Source organism: Pongo pygmaeus, chromosome 1, assembly GCF_028885625.2.
Source record: "Pongo pygmaeus isolate AG05252 chromosome 1, NHGRI_mPonPyg2-v2.0_pri, whole genome shotgun sequence".
NCBI lineage: Eukaryota > Metazoa > Chordata > Mammalia > Primates > Hominidae > Pongo > Pongo pygmaeus.
The window spans coordinates 83446869-83457100 of NC_072373.2; the positions used below are offsets into that span (position 1 = coordinate 83446869).

The window sequence follows — 10232 nt, forward strand, 5'->3', positions numbered from 1 at the left end:
AAAGGCTGCTTTTTTAAAAAAATGAATTATACTTCAAGAAGACTTTTTTTTTTACCTATACTTTCTATTTTTATTATTATACTTTAAGTTCTAGGGTACATGTGCACAATGTGCAGGTTTGTTACATATGTATACATGTGCCATGTTGGTGTGCTGCACCCATTAACTCCATCACTTACATTAGGTATATCTCCTAATGCTATCCCTCCCCACTTCCCCCAACCCACGACAGGCTTTGGTGTGTGATGTTCCCCACCCTGTGTCCAAGAGTTCTCATTGTTCAATTCCCACCTATGAGTGAGAACACCCGGTGTTTGGTTTTCTGTCCTTGCAATAGTTTGCTCAGAATGATGGTTTCCAGCTTCATCCATGTCCCTCCAAAGACATGAACTCATCCTTTTTTATGGCTGCATAGTATTCCATGGTGTATATGTGCCACATTTCCTTAATCCAGTCTATCATTGTTGGACATTTGGGTTGGTTCCAAGTCTTTGCTATTGTGAATAGTGCCACAATAAACATACGTGTGCATGTGTCTTTATAGCAGCATGATTTATAATCCTTTGGGTATATACCCAGTAATGGGATGGCTGGGTCAAATGGTATTTCTAGTTCTAGATCCTTGAGGATTCACCACATTGTCTAGTTTACAGTCCCATCAACAGTGTAAAAGTGTTCCTATTTCTCCACATCCTCTCCAGCACCTGTTGTTTCCTGACTTTTTAACGATTGACATTCTAACTGGTGTGAGATGGTATCTCATTGTGGTTTTGATTTGCATTTCTCTGATGGCCAGTGATGATGAGCATTTTTTCATGTGTCTGTTGGCTGCATAAATGGAAGACATTATTTTTAAGAGTACGCTTACTTCTATTCATCTGGGATACTATCCATGATATAAAACCTATTGCTTTAAGCTATGCATGAGTATAATCATGATTACACACACCTTTCTTGGTACAGGTAGTTTTTTTCAGCATCCATTAAACAACACAAAGCAACATAAAGAGGATGATTCTATGGTAGAGAGGAAAATGTCAGAACCAGAATTCAGGAGATCTTAAGTCTTATTACCAAGTGTGCTAGAGGATGGATAACTATACAGAATTTCTGAGTTTTAGCTTTCTCATCTGTAAAATTTGCATACTGATACCCCAAGTATTCCATATGGGGTGGTTGGGGGGATAAAAGTGAATAGGATTGTGGAAGCACTTCAAAAAATTTCAGGTTTATATGAATGTAAGATATCACTACTTGGAAAGGAACACTTAAAGAATATCTAAGTTATATGTCATCAGAGTTCTATTTCCTAGTTAGAAAGAAAACACTTCTCTCATAGTATACAGATACATCAGAGTTTATGAGAATGTTTATTAATTACCTCATATCTCCACAGTCCTCCAGTCTCATTGCTTTTTTCAAAACATACAGGTTCGAGTCCCTCCTCCAAGCAGCTCTTAATGGCACCTAATCCGCTGACCCCAGCGCCAATCACTGCATTTTTTTTTCTCTTGCATGGTCTGTTGAATAAAGAAGACATTCAGTTTTGTTTTGGCAGACAAGATCAAGGTTTACTGCCATGTCAGTGTCCCCTTTTATTTAGCATAATCATCATTTCCCTCGATAGAGGTTTGCTTGCTTCTAGTCTAGCTTATATTATTTTATTTTGGAATACATATATTTAGAGACCAGGCCTTTGGTCATTTTATTGGAATCATAAAATATTTGCCTCATTTAATCAAGACAAAATTTGCATGAATTTCAGCTGATTCAAAATCTTTTATTGTAGCTATATCTCAGATTTTGTACACTCTATTAAATTTTATTAGAATATAATTTTTATATAATAAAGGCAACTCTAGTATAGCCTGCTTACTAATAACTAAAAAAATGCTCAAAGTTGGCCAGAAATGTACATAGGAATGTCATGTTGGGTCCTAATTCGAAATCAGAATAGAAGCTGGCCTCTATAAGGCATTACTCTATTTCAACCTAATTAAGTCAGATTAATTATATTTTATCACTGCTGTATGGCAGTCCAGAAACAGAAAATATCAGACTTGTTAAACAACAATTTCTCTTGTCTTCCCATTTAGTATATTGACATAAATATTTTAGGGCTCTTGGTTTTGATGGCTGTAGTGAGCAGTTTCTTAGAGAGCGTACTCATTTCTTGTTGCCTCAAAGCTAAACATCTCTCTCTACCTGGCTTTCAAGGCTCTTGGTAAATCTGGATTCACCCTATTACTTGATCTTAGTGCTCATTCTTTGACATCACCCTGCCATCTTGCATGTCATCCTTATACTACCCAACACAATGTGACCTTTTTATTTTAGTATCTTCCTGCCTGCTATTCCTTTTGTTCAGAAAGTCTTTTCCATATATACCCAATTACATCTATTTATCAAGACTCATTTCTGTCAATTGAGAGAAATGCTGTTGAAACTCAGGTGTTTTATTGTCTCTTTGAAGTTTTTCTCGACAATTTTAACTCTTTTTGACCTTCTTTTACCCATTCATACTTGGCAGTACACAATTTAAAACTTCACTACAGTTTTCTGTAATATTGCATTATTTCGGGTGTGCCATATTTCTTCTTCAACTTGATAGTGATGTTGTGAAGATAGGGACATCATCATTCTCTTCGAGTCCTCATCATAGTGCCAAAGGATAGCACAGGAACTCAATGACAGAGACGTGGGCTTAGTACTCATAAGGTCAAGCCCTTCTTAATTCAGTCTTGTTTTGATGAGAGGATTCCTGCTTTAGCCCCCAGGAGGGGTACATTTTGGGGGTATTACTCCTGGTTTTTCCTTCCTCTGTACCCTAATTCACTTCTCTTAGTGGGAGGACGAATGGCTTCTCTGATGGACAAGGTGTCAGATTTGCTGTCTATTGGATGACCTGAAGCAAGCCTGAAGCACTGCCCCCTCTCACTTAGCCTCTTTCTTCTGCCCTTCAGGGTGTGAAGTATACTTGTGGTCCTCCATGCATCTGGCTAGAGATGAGTGCTTTGAAGAATTTATTCTTCCAGGCAGCTTCCAAAGTCTAGGTTTAGGGAGAAGAAATAGGAATCTTATTCTAGTTATGGGGATGAGTCACATTCTCCAATCCAGCTTGATTGGGAAGACCTTGTCCTTTTGGCAATAAAACCGATGCTGTATTTTAATGCTCACTTTTCTTCTGTGTCCATTTTTTACTTAGTTAGAAACAGTGAGAAATATACATTTATATTGCTTGTACCTCCACATCCATAGCAGTTTTACATGCATTTTCTTCAAGGAAGTTTTATTTTCTTTTCTAATGTAGATATTCTATGTTCATTTACAAACGGAGCTAATAAGTAATTTAATCAGTGTAAAACAAACTCCCACTGCCTTAAATTTTATATCCACTTGATATCTAGAACATTACCTATTCACGTACAGTTATTATAGCTTATGAACTATTACAATGGACTCAGGAATGTTTTCCATTTTTTTTGTATCCCACAGTTAATACATATTTGCAAATTTAGAAAATCATAAACTGTCAAATTAAAAGAAAAAATAAAAATAAAAATTGCTTATTTCATCAACCCAGAGATTATACAGTATATATAGTTTTGGATTTCATCTCTCTCTCTTTCTCTCTCTGTGTATACCTATCTATATCTATCAATCTATATGTATTTTAAAATTTAATGTACTACTTATAGCATGTAACCTACTTTTTCATCTAACAGTTTTGTGAATATATTTCCATACACAGTTGGCTTTCTGTAACCGTGGGTTCCACATCTGTGGATTCAATAAACAATGGATCAAAAATATTCAGAAAAAAACCCAACAAAAATAACAATACAAAAATAAAAAATAATACAAATAATACACAATACAGTACAACTATTTACATTGCATTTACCCTGTCTTAGGTATTATAAGCAATCTAGAGATGATTTAAAATATATGGAAGGATGTATATGGGAGGAAGTGTGTAGGTTATATACAAATACTATGCCATTTTGTATAAGAAACTTGAGGCCGGGCATGGTGGCTCACACCTGTAATCCTAGCACTTTGGGAGGCTGAGGCAGGTGGATCACGAGGTCAGGAGATCGAGACCATCCTGGCCAACAGGGTGAAACCCCATCTCTGCTAAAAAATACATAAAATTAGCCGGGTGTGGTGGCAGGCACCTATAGTCCCAGCTACTCGGGAGGCTGAGGCAGGAGAATGGCGTGAACCTGGGAGGTGGACCTTGCAGTGAGCGGAGATCGTGCCACTGCACTCCAGCCTGGGTGACAAAGCGAGACTCTGTCTCAAAAAAAAAAAAAAAAAAAAAAAAAAATAGGAAACTTGAGCATCCCAGGATTTTGGTATCTGAGAGAGTTCTGGAACCAATCTCCTGAGAATATTGAAGGCCAACTGTAAACAGGTACTAAAAAATATTTGTTAAATGAATTAATAAATTTTAATGGTGTAAAAATTTCCATTATATTGCACATTTTAGATTTTTCCAGATTTCTAGTATTATTAAAAAAATTCTTACTTTCCCAAAGCTTTTACTGAAATTTCAGGATATATTGTTGCTGTTGAAAGAGTGGTTAAACCAATGCAATAAAAGTTTATGGAGCAGAAGATGGAAGAAGGCAGAAAATTCAATAGACCCAGCTAACCACAGTCTTGTAATGTCACAAAGGAAGGGTCATCTAACTTATTGTCTTTGAGGAGGGGGAATCATCCCCTTCCTGGATTCTTGTGGGGTGCAGCTGTGCCATTGTTGATTTTCCTGTCCTGAGCCCCTCAGGTTGGGTTGCTAATGTACCAAGTGACTAGGTTGCAGGAGACAGTCTCCTCTCTTTGCTGGCCTATTCTCTGTGATGCCCCCAAGATGCCCTCTCGACTTCCTGAGGAACCTTGGTGTTGCCAGTGTGCCTTCCCATCCTCAGTCCTCTTTTATACTTAACCAGCCACTGGTTTTTTATGGAAGGGTAGGATCTTTGTACCTGCTCCTAGAAGAACCCAACCTTTTTTCTTGGAACGTGATCACGACAGATAAAGGTAGACTATTTCCACTTAACCGTTATAAATCATTTCTGAAGGAGATCTGTCCCTAATTCCCTGCTTTGGGGCTCTTTAGCATAAGAGAAGCTCCCTTGACAAATTTTGTCAGGAATCTGTGATGACAAAGCACTGCTCTCATTACCTAGGTGACGTGTTCCTTTCTCTGTTTATTAGGATTCTCCAGAGAGACAGAACCAATAGGAGATACACCCATATAAAGATATAGGTATAGATAGGCATATGAGAGGATATTTATTAGGGGAATTGGCTCACCTGATAGTGAAGGCTGAGAAGTTCCACAAGAGGCCATCTGCAAGATGGAGACCCTGGGATGCTGGTAGCATTGCTCAGTGTAAGTCTGAAAGCCTCAAAACCCAAGAAACCAATGGTATTAATCTCAGTTTGAGGCTGAAGGCCTATGAACCTTGGTGAGGGTCTGCTGGTGTAAGTCCTGGAGTCCAGAAGCTGGAGAACCTGGACTTCTGATGTCCAAGGGCATAAGAAGTGTGTTCCGGCTCTAGGAGAGAGAGAAAAGAATTCGCCTTTCCTCTGCCTTTTGTTTTATTTGAGCTATAGGCAATTGGGTGGTGGCCAACCACACTGCGGGTGGATCTTCTCCACTCCGTCCACCAACTCACATATCATGCCTCTATGGAAACATTGCCACAGACACATCCAGAAACAATGCTTTATCAGTTCTCTAGGTATTACTTAATTTAGTCAAGTTCACATTTGAAATCAACCATCACAAGTCCGTCCATTGTCCACTTGGCACCTATACAGATCTCCTTAAACCATATTTAATGTCCAAAAAAGGCAATAAAAAAGTAATAGTTCAGCCTAACATGATACAACTATCCTGTGTACAGCCAAAAATGTCCTAATACATTTGCTAAAAGAGGAAGTAAAGTTCCTGGGTGTATTTACTCTTCTTCTGATATCACATAACTTAAATACTATGAAGTAAAATTAACAGTGCTTAAATACTGATATAAAATCAGTAGATCATATTATATGATAAAGAAAAAAGAGGAATGAAACAAAGATATTTGCTTAATATGTGCATATATGCAATACATAAAAATGTATTCTTAACAAAAGAGGGAGAAAATACTCATGATAATTAACAGTTCTCATTTCTGTAACTGGTCATGTGGTCATAGGTAGTATTTACAGCTATCTTCTGCAATCCGTTCTGTATTTCCTTTGCCTTCAGCAAGCACCTCAGCTGGCCATGGTTCTTTACCTGGTAGGGTGGCCCAAACCTTTCCTGAAGAATTTGGACCACTTATAGTCTTGCCTGGATTGGGTTGTTGTAATTTTCCTTTCACCTTAATCACAGGGTATAGTAATACTAAGTGATTCCCTAAGGGATCTCCTATATTCCAGACATAGTCTTTCTTAACTCCAATTTCCTTTTGGAGGTTTGGATCAATCACTCCAGCCAACACTTTAACTCCCTTTGTAGCCTGTTGGCTTAGAGACATGAGAAGCCAAAATGGCTGGGTGGCAGGCTTAACTTCCAGTTCAATGTAATCATTGTTGTATTTCTCTCCAGGGCTAAGATCTGTAGGCCAGCAGGGCATGAAGTTGCAAGAACAGGAATTTTTGTTAGTGGTCTACTATGAGTAGTGGTGAGTTGTCTCACTTCCATTTTTTCCCTTTGATGCTTGGACCTGTGAATCTTGGCTATAAGAGAAATAGTTCTATACATTTGATGCTGGTTCAGAGCATATACAGCTTTCTAGAGAACTTTGCTCCAGCTCTGTGAAGTATTGTCACCTAGCTGGCACTAACTGTGACTCTGAGAAACCATTGCACTGTTCTATGAAGCCTGCTGCTTCAGGATGATGGGGGTACATGGTAAGATCAGTGGATTCCATGAGCATGAACCCTTCTCCCAAAAATGAGCATGGCATACTTCTTTGGCTGTGAAATGAGTTCCTTGGTCAGAAGCAATGCTGTGTGGAATACCATGATGGAGGATAAGGCATTCCATAAGTCTGCAAATAGTAGTTTTGACAGAAGCATTGTGCGCAAGGAAGGCAAATTTATATCGAGAGTGGCTATTCCAATAAGGACAAAACACTGCTCCTTCCATGATGGAAGCAGTCCAATGTTATCAACCTACTGTGACACAGCTGGCTGATCACCCCAGGAAATGGTGCCATGTCAGAGGTTCAGTGTTGGTCTCTGCTGCTGGCAGATTGAATACTCAGCAATTAAGGTAGCCAGGTCATTGTTGATGAGTGAAAGTTCATGTTGCTGAAACCATGCATAGTCTCCATCCTTCCAGCTTGACCACTTTGTTCAGTGACATTAGGTGTAACCAACCAAGATCATTATATTCCTTAATTTTCCACAAATGTTTGAAAGTATTATATAAAGAGTTATCAAGTTCCTTGCCTCCTATAAGTGGTTGATTAAGAGTATCAAATACAAGCTGGCTCACACCTGTAATCCCAGCACTTTGGGAGGCCAAGGTGGGCAGATCACTTGAGGTTAGGAGTTTGAGACCTGCCTGGCCAACATGTTGAAACCCTGTCTTTACCAAAATATAAAAAATACAAATACAAAAATTAGCCAGATGTGGTGGCTTGCACCTGTAGTCCCAGCTACTTGGGAGGCTGAGGCACGAGAATCACTTGAACACAGGAAACGGAGGTTTCAGTGAGCTGAGATTGTGCCACTGCACTCCCACCTGGGCAACAGAGTGAGACCTTCTCTCAAAAAAAAAAAAAAGCAGTATCAAATACAGTTATTTTGCATAGCTCTATAATAGCTCACACTGCGGACTATTAGTGCTTTCTGTACTATTAGGAGTAGAGTCCTTAGCATTTTTAGGTCTAATCAGATTAGAGAACTAGTCCAAGAAACTCCAAAACCAATGTAGGAAGCTCATCCTTAAAATTCTGTTCCTCCAGAACCACAATCTGTATTAGTCAGTGTTCTCTAGAGAGAGAGAACCAATAGAATAGGTTATCTATATCTATATAGGTATAGATATAGATATAGTCATAGGTATAGATGTAGGCATATGGGAAGAGATTTATTGGAGGAATTGGTTCACCTAATTATGATGGTTGAGAAGTCCACAACAGTCGGCAAATGAGACACCCTGGGATGCTGGTAGCATGGCTCAGTACAAGTCTGAAAGCCCCAGAACTAGGGAGGTTGATGATCTAATTCTTATTCTGGGGCCAAATGCCTGAGAAACCAGGGAGCCACTGGTATAAGTTCTGAAGTCCAAAGCCTGGACAAGCTTGATTTATGATGTCTAAGGGCAGATGAAGTGTGTCTGAGTTCCAAGAGACAGGGAAAAGAAGTTGCCTTTTCTCTGCCTTTTTATTGTATCTGGGCCCCCAGCCAATTGGATGCTGCCCACCCACATTGAGGGTGGAGCTTCTCCACTGGGTACACTGACTCATAGGCCAACCTTCTATGGAAATATCTCCACAGACACATCCAGAAGTAATGCTTTCCCAGTTCTTTGCGTATTCGTTAATCCAGTCAAGGTAACACCTAAAATTAACATTGCACCTTATTAGGAGAGATTTGTGAAATTAAGGATCCATATAATCATCATGGACTACACACTGTTTCATTAGTTCTGGGTGTAGCAGTAGACTCTAGTGGAAAGTATGTTAGACATTCACTTGCTGCCAGTATACAACAGCTCAATGTAAAGGTGATGAAGAAATATTGTCTGGACTATGTGGATAAAAGTTTTCAGTGCCCTTGGTCCACAGTCACCTAAGAGGGCTGTTTCAAAATGTTTTATTTTTATCCTTAACAGAGATGTATAAAATCAGCAATCAAAATATGCGATTCTGTGCACTTAAAAGTCTTTCATGGGTGAAGGTTTTATACAGTATGTAAATCTCATCTTGATCTTTGAATTGCCTCATTGTTTGTTTCCCTAAATTATGAAGGAAAATATATTCTCAGGGCTGTTTTGCCTCTCTTCATATCCGTTGGAATAGATTAATAAATGGAGGAAAGTTGGTATTTTTAATATACACCTACAAAATGTCTTTTTTTCCCCCTATTAGTCCTGGTTATCTATTGCATACTGTGAACAGGCATGTTTTCTGAAGGGTTGCAGGGTCCCAGACCTCCTAGATTCTCAGGTGATTAAGATCCTGGCAGGGTACTAAAATTCCACCATGACCTGGGAATGCACTAATACCCACTTCCAACCATTAGGACTCAGGAAACAGTAACAACAAAACTTCCTGAGCCCTACCCAGTCTCTAATAAATTGAAGGCATAGGTCAGAGTTGGTGTGATGGAATACTGTAAAACCCAAATTGATTATTTTCAGAACTTTTAACTTCATGTTTCTCTCTGCTTCTTCTCTACACCATCCTTTTATTCCTTTCCACCAGTGACTGATCTTCACACTCTTTCCCTTGTGACCTTATTGAAAAATTCTTTTAGAAAAATATTAAGTTAACATATTTACATTATGCCTGAAGTTTCAAAATTGTATTAAGGGAAATCTCTTTGGGAGAGGTTAATAGCTGCAAAAAAGTGAAGTCTTTTTTTAACTTTTATTTTAAGTTAAGGGGTACAAGTGCAGGTTTTTATGTAGGTAAACTGTGTCATGGGGGTTTGTTGTACAGATTATTTTATCATCCAGGTATTAAGCCAAGTACCCATTAGTTATTTTTCCTGATTTTCTCCCTCCTCCCACCTCCACCCTCCAATAGGCCCTAGAGTGTGTTGTTCCCTTATTTGTGTCCACCTGTTTTCACCAGTTAACTCCTAATTATAAGTGAGAACATGTGGTATTTGGTTTTCTGTTCCTGTGTTAGTTTGCTAAGGATAATGGCCTCTAGCTCCATCCATATTACTGCAAAGGACATGACCTCATTCCTTTTCATGGCTGCATAGTAGTCCATGGTGTATATGTACCACATTTATCCAGTCTACCACTGATGGGCATTTAGGTTGATTCCATGTCTTTGCTATTGTGAATACTGCTGCAATGAACATACACGTGCATGTGTCTTTATGATAAAACAATTTATATTCCTTTGTGTATATACCCAGAAAAAAAGCCAAGTCTTTTTCTGAGCAAGTAAGTTATTTCTAAAAAGTTTTAGAAAACTAAATTTGTTTACCCAAGCCATTCATGAAGGATTAAATGGTCTCAAAGATGGGGCTTTACTATGCCATACACC

General features: G+C 38.7%; 1 pseudogene; it reads right to left on the bottom strand.

The window, feature by feature from the left end:
• Positions 1-6632, bottom strand: part of LOC129038764 (flavin-containing monooxygenase 5-like) — a 99107-nt pseudogene extending 92475 nt beyond the window's left edge.
• Positions 6633-10232: the final 3600 nt, after the last annotated feature.